Consider the following 17,360-nt stretch of genomic DNA (forward strand, 5'->3'; position numbering starts at 1 on the left):
TGATAGAGCGTTGGATGAACTCTAACCATCCTCTAGCCATGGGTTTGAGGTCAAGCCTTCTCAGTTGAACTGGCTTGCCTTTGGAGTCTCTCTTCCATTGGGCTCCTTCTACACAGATGCTCATGAGGACTTGGTCCAACCTTTGATCAAAGTTGACCCTTCTTGTGAAAGGATGAAGATCTCCTTGCATCATTGACAAGTTGAATGCCAACCTCACATTTTCTGTACTGAAATCTAAGTATTTCCCCCGAACCATTGTGAGCAAATTCTTTGGGTTCGGGTTCATACTTTGATCATGGTTCTTAGTGATCCATTCATTAGCATAGAACTCTTGAATCATTAAGATTCTGACTTGTTGGATAGGGTTGGTGAGAGCTTCCCAACCTCTTCTCCGAATCTTTTGCCGAATCTCCAGATATTCGCTCTTTTTGAGCTTGAAGGGGACCTCGGGAATCACCTTCTTCTTGCCCACAACTTCATAAAAGTGGTCTTTATGGACCTTTGAGATGAATCTCTCTACCTCCCATGACTTGGAGGTGGCAGCAATTGCCTTCCCTTTCCTCTTTCAAGAGGTTTCTCCGGCCTTAGGTGCCATTAATGGTTATGGAAAAAAAAGCAACGCTTTTTCCACACCAAACTTAAAAGGTTTGCTCGTCCTCGAGCAAAAGAAGAAAGAAAGGAGTAGAAGAAGAAGAAATGAAGGAGATGGAGGTGGAGGAGTGGTTCGGCCAGGGGGGTTTGGAGTATTTGTGATGTGTTAAAATGAAGGAGCAAGGCACGGTATATATAGGGTAAGGGGGAGAGGGAATCCATGTGATAGAGGTTTGGTTTGGGAGGGAAATTGTTTGAATTTGAGTTGGTGGGGGTAGGTGGGTTGTATGATGGGAAATAGTAGATGGATGTGAGTAGTGAAAAGGTTATGGGAAAGAGGGTAGGATTTGATAGGTGAATGGTGTTTAGGGAAGGGTGTTATGGAAAGGTGTGAAAAGGAGTGAGAATGAGTTAGGGTAGGTAGGGATCCTGTGGGGTCCACAGATCCTAAGGTGTCAAGCATTTCTCATCCATGTACCTTTCTAGCGTTTAAACGCCCTCTGTGTGGCATTTCTGGCATTGAACGCCAAGCTGCTGCACATTTATGGCATTAAACACCAATCTGGCTGCCAGTTCTGGCGTTTAACGCACAGAATGCTGTCAGACTGGGCGTTAAACACCTATTTTGCTACCCTTACTAGCATTTAATGCCAGCCAGACACCAGACACCCTTTTCTGGCATTAAACGCCAATCTGTGTGCCATTTCTGGTATTTAACGCCCAGAATGGTGCCAGACTGGGCATTAAACGCCTACTTTGCTAGCCTTACTGGGATTTGAACGCCAGTAAGCTCGTCCTCTAGGGTGTGCTGTTTTTTATTCCTGCTTTAATTCTGCAGCTATTTTTGTGACTTCACATGGTCATCAACCTAAAGAAGACATAGACTAACACTAGAAAATAGAATGAAAAAGTAATTAATATAGATACATAAAATTGGGTTGCCTCCCAATAAGCGCTTCTTTAATGTCAATAGCTTGACAAGAAGCTCTTACAGAGCTTCACAGATGCTCAGAGCATGGTTGTGGCCTCCCAACACCAAACTTAGAATTTGAGTGTGGGGGCTTTGTCTGACTCTGTATTGAGAGAAGCTTTTCATGCTTCTTCTCCATGTTTACAGAAGAAGATCTTTGAGTCTTGAACACAAGGTAGTCCTCATTCAATTGAAGGACTAACTTTTCTCTGTCCACATCAATTACAGCCCTTGCTGTGGCTAGAAAGGGTCTTCCAAGGATGATGGATTCATCCTCATCCTTCATAGTGACTAGGATTATGAAGTTAACAGGGACGTAAAGGCCTTCAACCTTCACTAAGACATCCTCTACAAGTCCATAAGCCTGTTTCATTGATCTGTCTGTCATCTCTAGTAAGATTCTTGCAGCTTGTATCTCAAAGATCCCTAGTTTCTCCATTACAGAGAGTGGCATGAGGTTGATACCTGACCCCAGGTCACACAAAGCCTTTTCAAAGGTCATGGTGCCTATGGTGCAAGGTATTAAGAACTTTCCGGGATCCGGTTTCTATTGAGGCAATGTCTGCTGAATCCATGTATTTAGTTCATTGATGAGCAATGGAGGTTCATCCTCCCAACTCTTATTACCAAATAACTTGGCATTCAGCTTCATGATTGCTCCCAGATACAAAGCAACTTGCTCTTCACACTACAAGAAAACACGTCTGTTGCCACGCTTTTAAAGCGTGGCGAAAAGCTGAAAAAGCGTGGCAATAGCTTTTCGCCACGCTTTTTGAGCTACCGCCACGCTTTTGAAAAGGTGACCTATCAAAGGGTGGCGGTTACTCTATCGCCACGCTTTTTTTAGTCTATTGCCACGTTTTTTGTTTGCCACGCTTTTTTACAAACAGCCACTTGTAAAAGCGTGGCTGTAGGTAGGAAATATGGCCACGCTTTTAAAGCGTGATCATATGTAGAAGGTAGGGCCACGCTTTACAAGCGTGGCAATAGAACAGATATGGCCACCCTTTTACAAGCGTAACAGTAGACGAGATATTGCCACGCTTTAATAGCCTTATCAAGTTGGAAAAAAAATCCTTTTTTGATTTTTACCTTCATCGCTGCAAAATATAAATTTTCAATCCTTTTTTGTTATCAAACCTATAAATAAAGTATGCAATTTTTATTACAAGATAAATCAAACAATAACTAGTGACATATAGCTACAGAAGTGACATTAGTTGCCTTCACGTCCAGTAATACATTAGCTGCTTTCACATCCCGATCAATAATCTTAGGATTGCATTGCTCATGAAGATATTCTAGGCCTTGGGCTGTTCCCAGAGCCACTTTTTTTCTCGTAGGCCAATCCAAAACACCTCCCCAGGTTTGAGTTCTTCAAAAGAAAATGACCCAAGTTTTAGAAGCCAGCATAAACAACAATATACAGTTCTATGTTATCAATATAAATTTAAATTTGGCGGAGCAGGAAACAGAATTTTTTATGCTATCTAGTGGATATTTGAAATTGGGTAAGCTTACATTATGACAGTTCTATTGATTATATAGATCAGCTTCATCTTTCTCTTTCGTGTTTTATTTCCCTAAGACTCTGTTATGATGATGATAATTATACCCTGGAATGTTAAATAGCTATAGGAATGAAACAAAAATAAAGATGCAAAATGGAGGTGACTCTTGTAAAACTATTACTCTCGCAAAGCCAATTTTATTTATAACTAGTAGGACTACTCATGTACCATATAAGTTGATGGTTAAATACCTCGAAGATGATAGGCAACCTCGAAAAGTTTCCTGAGCTTGCGAATATATTCTGCCTCCTCTGTAAAGCAAAAGTAGATAATAAAACTGATTAGTATAGAACAACTATGTTTTTTTTCCCTAATAATAACATAATATATTTATTTTCTAAATTTCCCAATTTCTCTATACAATATCAACTAAACCCTTAATTTTATACATTTAAAATTTTATTAGCTAATTGTTTATTAAAAAAAAACAATTTTGTAGCAGATCTCGCTTAATTTTAATCTAGAATAATCCTAATAAGGAGCCAATTTTATATATAGTAGTTCAATACAGTCAAGGTTTGCACTTTCTATTAATTTTGACTTTTTGAGTAAGGAGAAGAAATAAATAAATTACTCTATTTCATTTAAAAGTTAAAACACGTAAACCATGTAAGTTCTTCGTCTTGTCCTGTACATGTCTACATTTTTGACAAAACTATATTTATTAAAGAGAATAATAATAATAATAATAATAATAATAATGCTTTTATGGGATCTAAAAATTTCTTCTCACCTATCTGTAGATTGCAGAGAGTGATTTGCTTCCTGAGTTTGCTAAGGATGATGTTGACCTTTTGACCATAGTGGGACAGTTCCTGCTTATACTCTCTGAAACCAACCAAATATATATAAGCACATTATTCTACGTATTAATTAAGCAGCAAAGTTCACTATAACATTTTAACAGCATCTCCACCGAGACTTTCATAATCGGTTAACCTTTTAACAGCAATTTTTGTGCCATCGGGTAGAACACCTTTATAAGCCTTCCGAAAGCCTCCCTGTCCTAAAACATTTCTCTCACTAAAGTTGTCTGTAGCTATTTGCAGTTCTCTCCAAGCAAATCTTTTCAGCTGACCAAATTGAAAAACAGATAAAGAATTAAATTTCAGTTACTATATGGCAATACCAATAAGTTCAGCATAAACATCAAATAGTGGAAAAGGTAAAGCTCAATTGTTGTCACCAACTTGCACGCCTATCTGGCAATCCGAGAACTGATTGACTTGTATATTGTGCACAATTAAGGACTAATTATTATAAGGCCTGAAAGATCCACTGCATTTTTGAAACAAGAAAACAGAATATTGATTACATATTTATAGAAGCAAATCACCTGAAGTAACTCCTTTTCTCGATAAGCCTTCCATTGTCGAAATCTGCCTCTTGCTTCATTTTATGCTGCAATTGGACCTACAGTATTCATAAATCTAATATCAGATACAAAGTAAAAATTTCAATAATTAAGTAGCTCGAAAAATTAAACACAAGTGCCTTTTGAGCCTTGATGTACTGTATTTCAGCTTGCAATTTTTTTGCAGTTTCTTCGCCCTTCTCCTCTTGCTTTAGTAGCTGCACCTGGTTTTCTTGTTTCTTCTTGAGGTCTAAAATCTGATGTTCAAGATTTTAATATATAAATAACTCAGACACTATTTGACATTGGAAAAGGACAATTACCATGAAAATAATATCGAGATATTACCTGCGCTTCCAGTGCTTTCAATTTTTGGCCATGAACATCTTGAGATTTCTGTAAACAGTATTTTGATTCCTTGTTTTCATTCTTATGTTTTCTGTTTTCATAATTGTGAAAAGAAAAACATAAACATAAGAAAAATACTGTTTACTGTCTTCATTTCTTATTTTCACGACTTCCTTTTCACAAAATTTTGAAAACAAGTTACACAAAAATGTAGACAAAAAATAAACGAAACCAGAAAAAACTTTTCGTTTGTGTGCTATCTAAAAAGTATTTAAACCTAACTATGTCCAAACCTGCGCTTTTCTTTTTTCCTCCTCAAGATCCATAATTTTCTTCCCAAAGTGCTCTTTGAGTGCTTCAGTATCAATTCCAATGCGCTTCATCTTAGACTGCAAGGAAGTAAAAATGTACGGCAATTAAAACACCATAAAATGGAACACTTATTGATTTACTGTTTGAGGCCCCAAGATATTAGCATAAGGACAAATTAAGAAAAACAATTAGCACATTCCAATATCACTTGTTTTTTGTTTTTAGCCTCCCAATATTAATGTTATGGAAACCGATGCTGCAAAATCCTTTATTTTAAAGTCAATATACTATAGTGTATATAGTAGGAGCAGAAAAGACAAGCTTTATTTAAAAATTTGAAAGAAAAAAAAAAAGGTAATGACCGAAGAAAAAGCTTTAATTTTGAACTCTTGAGTTCAGGTTTAAGAACGGCCAATACCATATGGTGTACGAGCTTCTCATATATTCATTGTTCTTCAGTTACTAGATTTATTTATAATCTATTATACATAAAGAGAATATTTAGTACACCCGGAAGAAGGCCCACTTCTTTGCATATGTCAGCCAACTCCAAACATGTCCTGAAATAAAGCAAAGCATAGCCTATAGTTCAGCAAAAATAACCAAGACTCAAAACGAAGCAAAGATTTTGCAAGAGCTGCTGAGAAACATACACATATGCCAATTCGGAAGGCTTCAATATCGCAGCACAACTAGCTGCCAGAGCAGGGGCAACCTTCCATGTAGCCATTAACAGAGGATAGTTCCAAAAACATGATATCTAGTTAGCCATCAAGATAGCAATTTTGCTAACAGAGAGAGGTAACTAGTTTAGGGATTGTAAAAAAATATAACAGCTAAAATATCAAAATTCAAAAGCTAAGATCACACAAAACAACATTCAAAATTAGGTATCCATTATCAATTAACCAAGAAGGAACATGCGTGTTGAGCATGCGATTGACAGAGAGAACGAATTAGAGATTGAGATTCAATGGATCAAGACAGAGAGAAAGCGAACAATTATTGCAAAAACAAAAGGAGAAGCGAGCATTTGAAAGCGATTTAGAGGAAAATGAAAATCGAAAGGGAAAGCCCTAAAAGTAAAAACAACCGAAAAAATCGAGAAAATAAAAAAATAGAAGCGTTGGAAGAGGAGATCAGACCTTTGGAATCGGAGGGCTTGGAGGAGAAGAGATCGCTGGGAGATTGACCTTGCCGTCGCCCATGTTTGGTGGAGCTCGAAATTTAATTTGTGAAATTCGAAGGTGAACAGAGAAATCCAAAAAGAACGGACGAAGAACGAGAAAGAGAGGAATAGTATGAAGACGAAGATGAAGATTAAGAAGATGAAGAAGATTGTGACACGATTAGGGTATTGATGAGCGGATATTTTATACGCTTTTTTGGGATAATTTCATATAGTTTTTAGTATGTTTTAGTTATTTTATAGTATATTTTTATTAGTTTTTAGGCAAAATTCATATTTCTGGACTTTATTATGAATTTGTGTGTTTTTCTGTGATTTCAGGTATTTTCTGGCTGAAATTGAGGGAGCTGACCAAAAATCTAATTCAGGCTGAAAAAGGACTGCTGATGCTGTTGGATTCTAATATCCTTGCACTCGGAATGGATTTTTCGGCGCTATAGGAGTCCAATTGGCGCACTCTCAATTGGGTTGGAAAGTAGACATCCAGGGCTTTCCAGAAATAAATAATAGTTTATACTTTGCGCAAAGATAAATGACGTAAACTAGCGTTGAACGCCAGTTCCATGTTGCATTCTGGCGTTGAACGCCAGAAACAGGTTGCGAGTTGGAGTTAAACACCAGAAACAGGTTACAACCTGACGTTTAACTCCAGAAATGGTCCAGGCACATGAGAAGCTTAAGTCTCAGTCCCAGCACATACCAAGTGGGCCCCAGAAGTGGATTTCTGCACTATCTATCTTAGTTTATTCATTTTTTGTAAACCTAGGTTACTAGTTTAGTATTTAAACAACTTTTAGAGACTTATTTTGTATCTCATGACATTTTTAGATCTGAACTTTGTACTTTTTGACGGTATGAGTTTCTAAACTCCATTGTGGGGGGTGAGGAGCTCTACAGCGTCTCGATGAATTAATGCAATGATTTATGTTTTCCATTCAAACATGCTTGTTCCTATCTAAGATGTTCATTCGCACTTCAATATGAAGAAGGTGATGATCTGTGACATTCATCATCATTCTCAACCCATGAACGTGTGCCTAACAACCACCTCCGTTCTAAATTAGATTGAATGAGTATCTCTTAGATTCCTTAATCAGAATCTTCGCAGTATAAGCTAGAATCCATTGGCAGCATCCTTGAGAATCCGGAAGGTCTAAACCTTGTCTGTGGTATTCCAAGTAGGATTCAAGGATTGGATGGCTGTCATGAACTTCAAACTCGCGAGTGTTGGGCGTAGTGACAGACGCAAAAGGATCAATGGATCCTATTCCGACATGATCAAGAATCGACAGATGATTAACCGTGTTGTGACAGAGCATTTGGACCATTTTCACTGAGAGGATGGGAAGTAGCCATTGACAATGGTGACGCCCTACATACAGCTTGCCATGGAAGGAGCCTTGCATGTTTGAAAATGAGAAAGCATTATGTTACCGGAATTCAGAAGACAAAGCATCTCCAAAACTCCAACATATTCTCCATTATTGAGTAACAATTACTTATTTTATGTCCTTTCACTTTTTACAATTGAAATTAAAGAACCCTATTGGTATCTTGACTAAGAATAATAAGATAACCATAGCTTGCTTCAAGCCAACAATCTCCGTGGGATTCGACCGTTACTCACGTAAGGTATTACTTGGATGACATAGTGCACTTGCTGGTTAGTTGTGCGGAATTACATATTGTGAGAGTAATTTTCGTGCACCAAGTTTTTGGCGCCGTTGCCGGGGATTGTTTGAGTTTGAACAACTAACGGTGAATCTTGTTGCTTAGATTAGAAAAAATTTGTCTCTTTGGTTTAGAGTCACTAGAATTGCATCTTTTATTATCCCTTTTAAAAAAAAAATTCTTCAAAAATATTATTTTTCTTCATTAATCATTAGTTTTTCTTTTGAGTCCAGTTTCTTAATTTAAGTTTGGTGTCAATTGCATGCTTTTTGTGTTCCTTAAATTTTTCAAAAAAAAAATAATTTTTCTCTATTTAGTTCATGCATTTTTTGAATATGTCTATTTTCTTGGGGATAGTTGCCCCTTTGAGTTTTTCTTTTTAAAATCTTTTTAAAAATAGTTTTTCTGTGATTAAATCTTGTGCCAAACTTTAAGTTTGGTGTTCTCTTGTTAATTTTTCCTTAATTTTCGAAAATTTTACTAGGGTTTTCTAAAAATTTTAAGTTTGGTGTTCTTTCTTTTGTTCTTGGTGTTCTTGTGAGTCTTCAAGGTGTTCTTGAGTCTTCTTTGTGTTTTGATCTTAAAATTTTTAAGTTTGGTGTGCCTTGGTGTTTTCCCTCCAAAATTTTTGAAAACAAGGAGCATTGGGTTTAAAAATTTTAAGTCTTGTGTCTTTTGTGTGTTTTTCTCTTTCATAATAAAATTCAAAAAAATCAAAAAATATCTTTCCTAACTACTTTTACACAGATTTTTTGAAATTTTCTATAAAAATTCATATTTCAATTTCAAAATTTTTCAAATCTTATCCTTTTTAAAAATCACATCTTTTTCAAAACTTCCTAACCACTTTTTCTCTCTCTTCATTATTCGAAAATCCTCATAAAATATTTTCAAATCTTTTTTTATTTTTTTTGTAGTTTTTATTTTATTTTATTTTATTATGTCAAAAATTATTTTTTATATAATAAAATAAATAAAATAAATCAACATCATCTCCCTTTCTCCATCATGGATCTAAGTGGAAATGAACAGTCCAGAAGGACTCTGGAGTCATATGCTAACCCCACTACTGCTTCATATAGGAGTAGTATAAGTATACCCTCGATCGGAGTTAGTAATTTTGAGTTGAATCCTCAGCTCATTATCATGGTACAGCAAAGTTGCCAGTATTCCGGTCATCCACAGGAAGAACCTACAGAGTTTCTGGCACAATTTTTACAAATTGCTGACACAGTACATGATAAGGAAATAGATCAGGATGTCTACAGATTGTTACTGTTTCCATTTGCTGTAAAAGACCAAGCTAAGAGGTGGTTAAATAACCAACCTAAGGCTAGCATAAGGACATGGAAACAGTTGTCAAAAAAATTCCTGAATCAATATTTCCCTCTAAAACGGATGACACAGCTAAGGCTGAGCATCCAAGGCTTTAAACAAGGAGATAATGAATCCCTTTATGATGCCTAGGAGAGATACAAAGAGATGCTAAGAAAATGCACCTCTGGAATGTTTTCAAAACGGGTGCAGTTAGACATCTTCTATTATGGGCTTACAGAGAAAGCTCAGATTTCTCTAGACTACTCAGCTGGTGGATCTATCCACATGAGAAAGACAATTGAAGAAGCTCAAGAGCTCATTGATACAGTTGCCAGAAATCAGCATCTGTATCTAAGCAGTGAACCTTCCATGAAAGAAGAGGCTAAATCAGTAACTGCTGAACTAAGTCCTACAGAACAAGTTACAGAATTCAATCAGTAATTAGATTTTCTAACAAAACAGCTAGCTGAATTCAAGGAGATATTACAAGAAACAAGAATGGCTAATATGAACATGGAAGTGCAGTTGAAGAAAACAGAACAGCAATTGTCAAAACAAATAACAGAAGAGTGCCAAGCAGTTCAATTAAGAAGTGGGAAAAACATTAAATGCCTCACTTTAAGGCAGCAGGAAGCCAAGAAATGAACAAACTGCTACCCAAAATCCCTTTGAGGACAGTCAGAGCCCAGAGAGGAATAATTCTGGTGCTCAAACGCCAGAAAAAGGGTGGAGAGCTGGCATTGAATGCCCAACCCATGCTAAGTCCTGGCGTTCAACGCCAGAAATAGGCAAGGAATTGGCATTGAACGCCCAAAGGAAGCACAATTCTGTCGTTCAGACACCAGAAACAGGTAAGGAGTTGGTGTCTAATGCCACTCCAGCTTCCACCCCTGGCATTCAAACGCCAGTGGGGGATCAGACACATATAAGTGCTGATAGCAACCCTTCTAAAAAGCCTTCTCAACCCACATCTGTAGGCAATAAACCTACAACAACTAAGGTTGAGGAATATAAAGCCAAAATGCCTTATCCTCAGAAACTCCGCCAAGCAGAACAGGATAAGCAGTTTGCCCGCTTTGCAGATTATCTCAGGACTCTTGAAATAAAGATTCTATTTGCAGAGGCACTTGAGCAAATACCCTCTTATGCTAAGTTCATAAAAGAGATCTTAAGTCATAAGAACGATTGGAGAGAAACTGAAAAAGTTTACCTCACTGAAGAATGCAGTGTAGTCATTCTGAAAAGCTTACCAAAAAAGCTTAAAGATCCCGGAAGCTTTATGATACCATGCACATTAGAGGGTACTTGTACCAAGCAAGCTCTATGTGATCTTGGGGCAAGTATCAACCTAATACCTGCATCCACTATCAGAAAGCTTGGTTTGACTGAAGAAGTCAAACCAACCCGGATATGTCTCCAACTTGCTGATGGCTCCATTAAATACCCATCAGGCGTGATTGAAGACATGATTGTCAAGGTTGGGCCATTTGCCTTTCCCACTGACTTTGTGGTGCTGGAAATGGAGGAGCACAAGAGTGCAACTCTCATTCTAGGAAGACCTTTCCTAGCAACTGGATGAACCCTCATTGACGTCCAAAAAGGGGAAGTAACCCTGAGAGTCAATGAGGACGAGTTTAAGTTGAATGTTGTCACAGCTATGCAGCATCCAGACACCCCAAATGACTGCATGAGCATTGATATTATTGACTCTTTGGTAAAAGAGGTCAATATGACTGAGAGTCTCGAATCAGAGCTAGAGGATATCTTTAAAGATGTTCAGCCTGATCTGGAGGAACCAGAGAGAATAATAGAACCTCTGAAAATTGCTCAGGAAGAGGAGAAACCTCCCAAACCCGAGCTCAAACCATTACCACCATCCCTGAAATATGAATTTCTGGGAGAAGGTGGTACCTTTCCTGTAATCATAAGCTCTACCTTAGAGCCACAGGAAGAGGAAGCACTAAGTCAAGTGCTAAGGACACACAAGATAGCTCTTGGGTGGTCTATCAGTGATCTTAAGGGCATTAGCCCAGCCAGATGCATGCACAAGATCCTATTGGAGGGTGACACTAAGCCAGTGGTTCAACCACAGAGGCGGCTGAATCCAGCCATGAAGGAGGTGGTGCAGAAGGAGGTCACTAAATTACTAGAGGCTGGGATTATTTATCCTATTTCTGATATCCCCTGGGTAAGCCCTGTCCAAGTCGTCCCTAAAAAGGGTGGCATGATAGTGGTTCATAATGAAAAAAAATGAACTGGTTCCTACAAGAACAGTTACAGGGTGGCGTATGTGTATTGATTACAGAAGGCTCAGTACAGCTACCAGAAAGGATCATTTTCCTTTACCATTCATAGACCAGATGCTAGAAAGACTAGCAGGTCATGAGTACTATTGCTTTCTGGATGGATATTCAGGTTATAATCAAATTGCAGTTGATCCCCAAGATCAAGAGAAAACAGCATTGACATGTCCATCTAGAGTATTTGCATACAGAAGGATGCCATTTGGTTTGTGCAATGCACCTGCTACCTTTCAAAGGTGCATGCTCTCTATTTTCTCTGATATGGTGGAAAATTTTCTAGAAGTCTTCATGGATGACTTTTCAGTATTTGGAGACTCATTCAGCTCTTATATTGACCATCTAGCACTTGTTTTAAAGAGGTGCCAAGAGACTAACCTGGTTTTAAACTGGGAAAAATGTCACTTTATGGTGACTGAAGAAATTGTCCTTGGGCACAAAATTTCGAACAAGGGAATAGAAGTGGATCTAGCTAAGGTAGAGGTAATTGAAAAATTACCACCACCAGCCAATGCTAAAGCAATCAGAAGCTTTCTGGGGCATGCAGGATTCTATAGGAGGTTTATAAAAGATTTTTTAAAAATCGCCAAACCTCTAAGTAATCTGCTAGCTGCTAACACGCCATTTATCTTTGATAAGGAGTGTCTGCAGGCATTTGAGACTCTGAAAGCTAAGCTGGTCACAGCACCAGTCATCTCTGCACCAGACTGGACATTACCATTTGAACTGATGTATGATGCCAGTGACCATGCCATTGGTGCAGTGATGGGACAAAGGCATGACAAGCTTCTGCACGTCATTTACTATGCCAGTCATGTTTTACTTGCAGAAGAACTACACAACCACAGAAAAAGAGTTACTTGCAGTGGTTTACGCCGTTGACAAGTTCAGATCTTATTTAGTAGGGTCAAAAGTGATTGTGTACACTGACCATGCTGCTCTTAAATATCTACTCACAAAGCAGGATTCAAAACCCAGACTCATTAGATGGGTGTTGCTTCTGCAAGAGTTTGATATAGAAATAAGAGACAGAAAAGGGACAGAGAACCAAGTAGCAGATCACTTGTCCCGAATAGAACCAGTAGAAGGGGCGTCCCTCCCTCTTACTGAGATCTCTGAAAACTTTCTGGATGAGCTACTCTTTGCCATCCAGGAAGTGCCATGGTTTGCAGACATTGCATACTATAAGGCAGTGAGATTCATACCCAAAGAGTACAGTAGGCAGCAATCAAAGAAATTGATCACTGATGCAAAGTACTATCTTTGGGATGAATCATATCTCTTCAAGAGATATGCAGACGGAGTAATCTGTAGATGTGTGCCTAAAGAAGAAGCACAGAAGATCCTTCTGGCACTGCCATGGATCACAGTATGGAGGACATTTTGGAAGTGAGCGAACAGCCACAAAAGTCCTCCAATGTGGCTTCTACTGGCCTACTCTCTATAAAGACTCCCGAGTGTTTGTACTTAATTGTGACAGTTGCCAAAGATCTGGCAATCTGCCTCACAGTTATGCCATGCCTCAACAAGGGATCTTGGATATTGAGTTGTTTGATGTATGGGGTATTGACTTCATAGGGCCTTTCCCACCATCATACTCAAACACTTATATTCTGGTGGCAGTGGATTATGTAACCAAATGGGTGGAAGCTAGTGCAACACCCACTAATGATACTAAGACAGTTCTGAAATTCCTCCAGAAATATATCTTCAGCAGATTTGGTATCCCTAGAGTACTAATCAGTGATGGGGGCACTCATTTCTACAATAAATAGCTTTACTCTGCTTTGGTTCGATATGGAGTTAGCCACAGGGTAGCTACTCCATATCATCCACAGATAAATGGGCAAGTTGAAGTCTCTAACAGAGAACTTAAAAGAATCCTGGAACGGACTGTGATCAATCGTAGAAGGGATTGGGCAAGAAGCTTGGATAATGCTCTGTGGGCATACAGAACAGCAGTCAAGACCCCTATAGAGACCTCTCCATACTAGCTTGTGTATGGAAAAGCCTGTCACTTGCCAGTAGAACTGGAATATAAGGCCTACTAGGCAACCAGATTCCTAAACCTTGATGCCAAATTAGTTGGAGAAAAACGATTGCTCCAGTTAAATGAGTTAGAGGAATTCAGACTCAATGCTTTCGAAAATACAAAAATTTACAAAGAGAAAGCAAAAAGATGGCATGACAAGAAGCTGTCATCCAGAGTCTTTGAGTCAGGGCAGAAGGTTCTGCTGTTTAATTCTAGACTCAGATTATTCCCCAGGAAATTGAAATCCCGATGGAGAGGACCATATGTGATTACAAGTGTGTCACCATATGGTTACGTAGAGCTTCAGGATAATGATTCTAACAAAAATTTCATTGTTAATGGACAGAGAGTCAAACATTATCCTGAAAGCAATTTTGAGCAAGAATGCTCAATACTGATACTTGATTAAAAGCTCAGTAATAGTCCAGCTAAAGACAATAAAGAGGCGCTTGCTGGCAATTGCATGAGTTCACAGAGTCACAGAAGGATTCAGAGGATAAAACAGCAAAAAGAAGCTCACTGGTGCAAAAAAGTCAGTAAGAGCTATTTTGGGCGTTGAACGCCCAAAAGAAGCATCCACTGGGCGTTCAATGCCTGTAGAGATAGCCATCTGGGCGTTAAACGCCAGAAAGAAGCATCTTCTGGGTGTTAAACGCCAGAAAGAAGCACCTTCTGGGCGTTGAACACCAGATTTACAGCGTCCTGGGCGTTCAGGAAAACGCCCAGTGACAAAGGAATTCCTGGCGTTTAACGCCAGCCAGAAGCAACAGCTGGGCGTTGAACGCCCAAGAGAAGCTACAAATGGGCGTTAAACACCCAAAACATGCAGCGTTTGGGTGTTTAACGCCAAAATTGTGGGGAGGAGGTGAATTCAATTTCAACTCAAATTTTTTCCATTTTTTATGTTTCAATTCATGATTTCTTACAGAAACATGTTACAAACTCTCATCTTTCAATTCCAAAAATTTTAATCCTAATTTCTAAAAGCCCTTTTCAAAGATATCAAATGTATTCTAATTCATAAACAAAAGTTTCTTTTTAAAATCCTCTTCAACTTCTTTTCAAATCTTTTTTTTTTCAAACTAAATCTATCTCTTTTCCCTCTTAAATCTTTTCAACTCATAAATATCTTTTTCAAATATTCATAATATCTTTTTCAAAACTAATTTATCTTTTTCAAATATCTTTTATATCTTTTCAATTTTCAATTACATCTTTTTCCTATCATACTTATCTTTTACAAATCATATCTTCTATCTCATCTTTTTCAAAATTTTCGAAAACCCACCCCCTCCCTTTAAATCCACATTCGGCCTCTCCCCTCTCCTCCACAATTCGAAATTAGCTCTCCTCCTATCCCTCTCCTTTCCTTTCTTTTGCTTGAGAACAAGCAAACCCCTAAGTTTGGTGTGTTTATCCGTGATCACTAAGCCATACCCACTAAGATCTCCTAAGGGAAAACAAACACTCCAAGAGGCAAGAAAGAGAATATTCCAAAACCACTTTGGAATCAAGAAAAGTTCTTAACCAAAGAACATTCAGACCATTACTACAAAATAATGGGTCTAAGGTCAGTGATCCTGGAAGTTAAATTCGATCTGAAAGAAGATGAATAACTGGAGATCCAAGAGCAAATTCAAAACAGGAACTGGGAAATCCTAGCTAATCCTGAAACAAAGGTGGTAAGGAACATGGTTCAGAAATTCTACTCTAATCTGTGGCAAACAGACAGGTAGAGATTAGCTGGAGCCGCCTTCTATGACTATCGAACTCTGGTTAGAGCAAAGATTGTTCACCTTCACCCTGACAAAATCAGGGAGATCTTTAAGCTACCTCAGCTGAAAGATGACCCAGACTCCTTTAATAGGAGAATGATGAGAACAAATAAAGGCTTGAACAAAATTCTAGAGGACATATACCTCCCTGGAACCAAGTGGACAACCAGCACAAAGGGTGTCCCAAATCAACTCAAGAGAGAAGATCTCAAACCAGTCACCAGAGGCTGGCTGGACTTCATTGGGCGTTCTACACTGCCCACTAGCAACCGCTCTAAAGTCACCATCAAAAGAGCAGTAATGATCCAGTGCATTATGTTGGGAAAAGAAGTGGAAGTTCATCAGCTGATTTCTTGTGAACTTTACACAATTGCAAACAAGAACTCCAAAGATGCCAAATTGTCCTATCCAATCTTAATCTCTATGCTATGTAAAGATGCTGGGGTGAAGATGGGAGTAACTGAGTATATCTCAGTTGAGAGACCAATCACCAAAAAGTCAATAGAGGGACAACAGGTGTAGGATGACCCCATCAAAATGAGAGCACAGAAATTCTTCCCGAAAATCCCTCAAATTGAATACTGGGAGCGCCTTGAAGCATCTGTCACCAATTTGCAAGAAGCTATGGAGCAACTAAAGAAAGAACAGCAAAATCAAAATAGCATGCTTTGCAAACTGCTTAAGGAACAAGAAGAGCAAGGGGGTGAACTAAGGGAATTGAAGTGTCAAAAGCTATCTCTTGAAGGGCCAAGCACCCCACAGACTAGAGGAACATCCATTTCCCAAAATAAAGGTTGTCGAGTCCTAATCTTAGCTTTAACTCTGTGATAGTTGTTCTTATAAGAATTTACCTTAGAAATTATATATGAGTAGTAGTAATTAGTATATTTATTTTGATTTTATCTCCAATTAAGCTATAATTTATTTTTCTCATCATCATCAAACATGAATAAAATAGTAAATTTTTAGAATAAAGAGGGAATATTTTTTTTTGAGTTCTTAATAAGAAAAATTCTAATTATTTATATGTGGTGGCAATACTTTTTGTATTCTGAATGAATGCCTGAACAGTGCATATTTTTTATATTGAATTTTATGAATGTTAAAATTGTTGGCTCCAGAAAGAATGATGAACAAGAGAAATATTATTGCTGATCTGAAAAATCATGAAATTGATTCTTGAAGCAAGAAAAAGTAGTGAAAAAAAATAAAAAAATAAAGCAAAAGAGGTAGAAAAAGCCAACAGCCCTTTAAACTAAAAGGTAAAGGTGAAAAGGATCCAAGGCTTTGAGCATCAATGGATAGGAGGGCTCAAGGAAGTAAATCCAGGCCTAAGTGGCTAGATCAAGCTGTCCCTAACCATGTGCTTGTGGCATGCAGGTCCAAGTGAAAAGCTTGAGACTGAGTGGTTAAAGTCGTGATCCAAAGCAAAAGAGTGTGCCTAAGAACTCTGGACACCTCTAATTGGGGATTCGAGCAAAGCTAAGTCACAATCTGAAAAGGTTCACCCAATTGTGTGTCTGTGGCATTTATGTATCCGGTGGTAATACTGGAAAACAAAGTGCTTAGGGCGACGGCCAAGAATCATAAAGTAGCTGTGTTGAAGAATCAACATACTAAACTAGGAGAATCAATAATACTATTTGAATTCTGAGTTCCTGGTGCACGAAATTGTGATCATCAATAATGGCACCAAAAAAACTTGGTAGCGCTCTCAAACGTGAATCACACTTTGTCACAACTTCGCATAACTAACCAGCAAGTGCACTGGGTCGTCCAAGTAATAAACCTTACGTGAGTAAGGGTCGATCCCACGGAGATTGTTGGTATGAAGCAAGCTATGGTCATCTTGTAAATCTCAGTTAGGCGGATAATAAATGGTTATGGAGTTTTCAAATATAAAGATAAATAAAGCATAAAATAAAATAGA

At 38.1% G+C, this 17,360-nt stretch overlaps 2 long non-coding RNA genes across 3 annotated transcripts; both read right to left on the reverse strand.

The window, feature by feature from the left end:
• Window positions 1–2,752: 2,752 nt before the first annotated feature.
• Window positions 2,753–4,551, reverse strand: LOC130978983 (uncharacterized). The gene is made up of 5 exons (XR_009086503.1): window positions 4,469–4,551; window positions 4,072–4,205; window positions 3,866–3,960; window positions 3,324–3,383; window positions 2,753–2,936 (listed from the first exon to the last, which is right to left on the reverse strand). It is a non-coding gene; the product is annotated as an uncharacterized LOC130978983 (long non-coding RNA).
• Window positions 4,552–4,628: 77 nt separating this feature from the next.
• Window positions 4,629–5,593, reverse strand: LOC130978984 (uncharacterized). Of its 2 annotated transcripts, XR_009086505.1 has the most exons (4): window positions 5,565–5,593; window positions 5,128–5,223; window positions 4,835–4,925; window positions 4,641–4,743 (listed from the first exon to the last, which is right to left on the reverse strand). It is a non-coding gene; the product is annotated as an uncharacterized LOC130978984 (long non-coding RNA). The 2 variants fall into 2 exon arrangements; XR_009086504.1 differs by lacking the exon at window positions 5,565–5,593 and having other exon boundaries at window positions 4,629–4,743; window positions 5,128–5,310.
• Window positions 5,594–17,360: the final 11,767 nt, after the last annotated feature.

Source organism: Arachis stenosperma, chromosome 5 (genome assembly GCF_014773155.1).
Source record: "Arachis stenosperma cultivar V10309 chromosome 5, arast.V10309.gnm1.PFL2, whole genome shotgun sequence".
Lineage (NCBI taxonomy): Eukaryota > Viridiplantae > Streptophyta > Magnoliopsida > Fabales > Fabaceae > Arachis > Arachis stenosperma.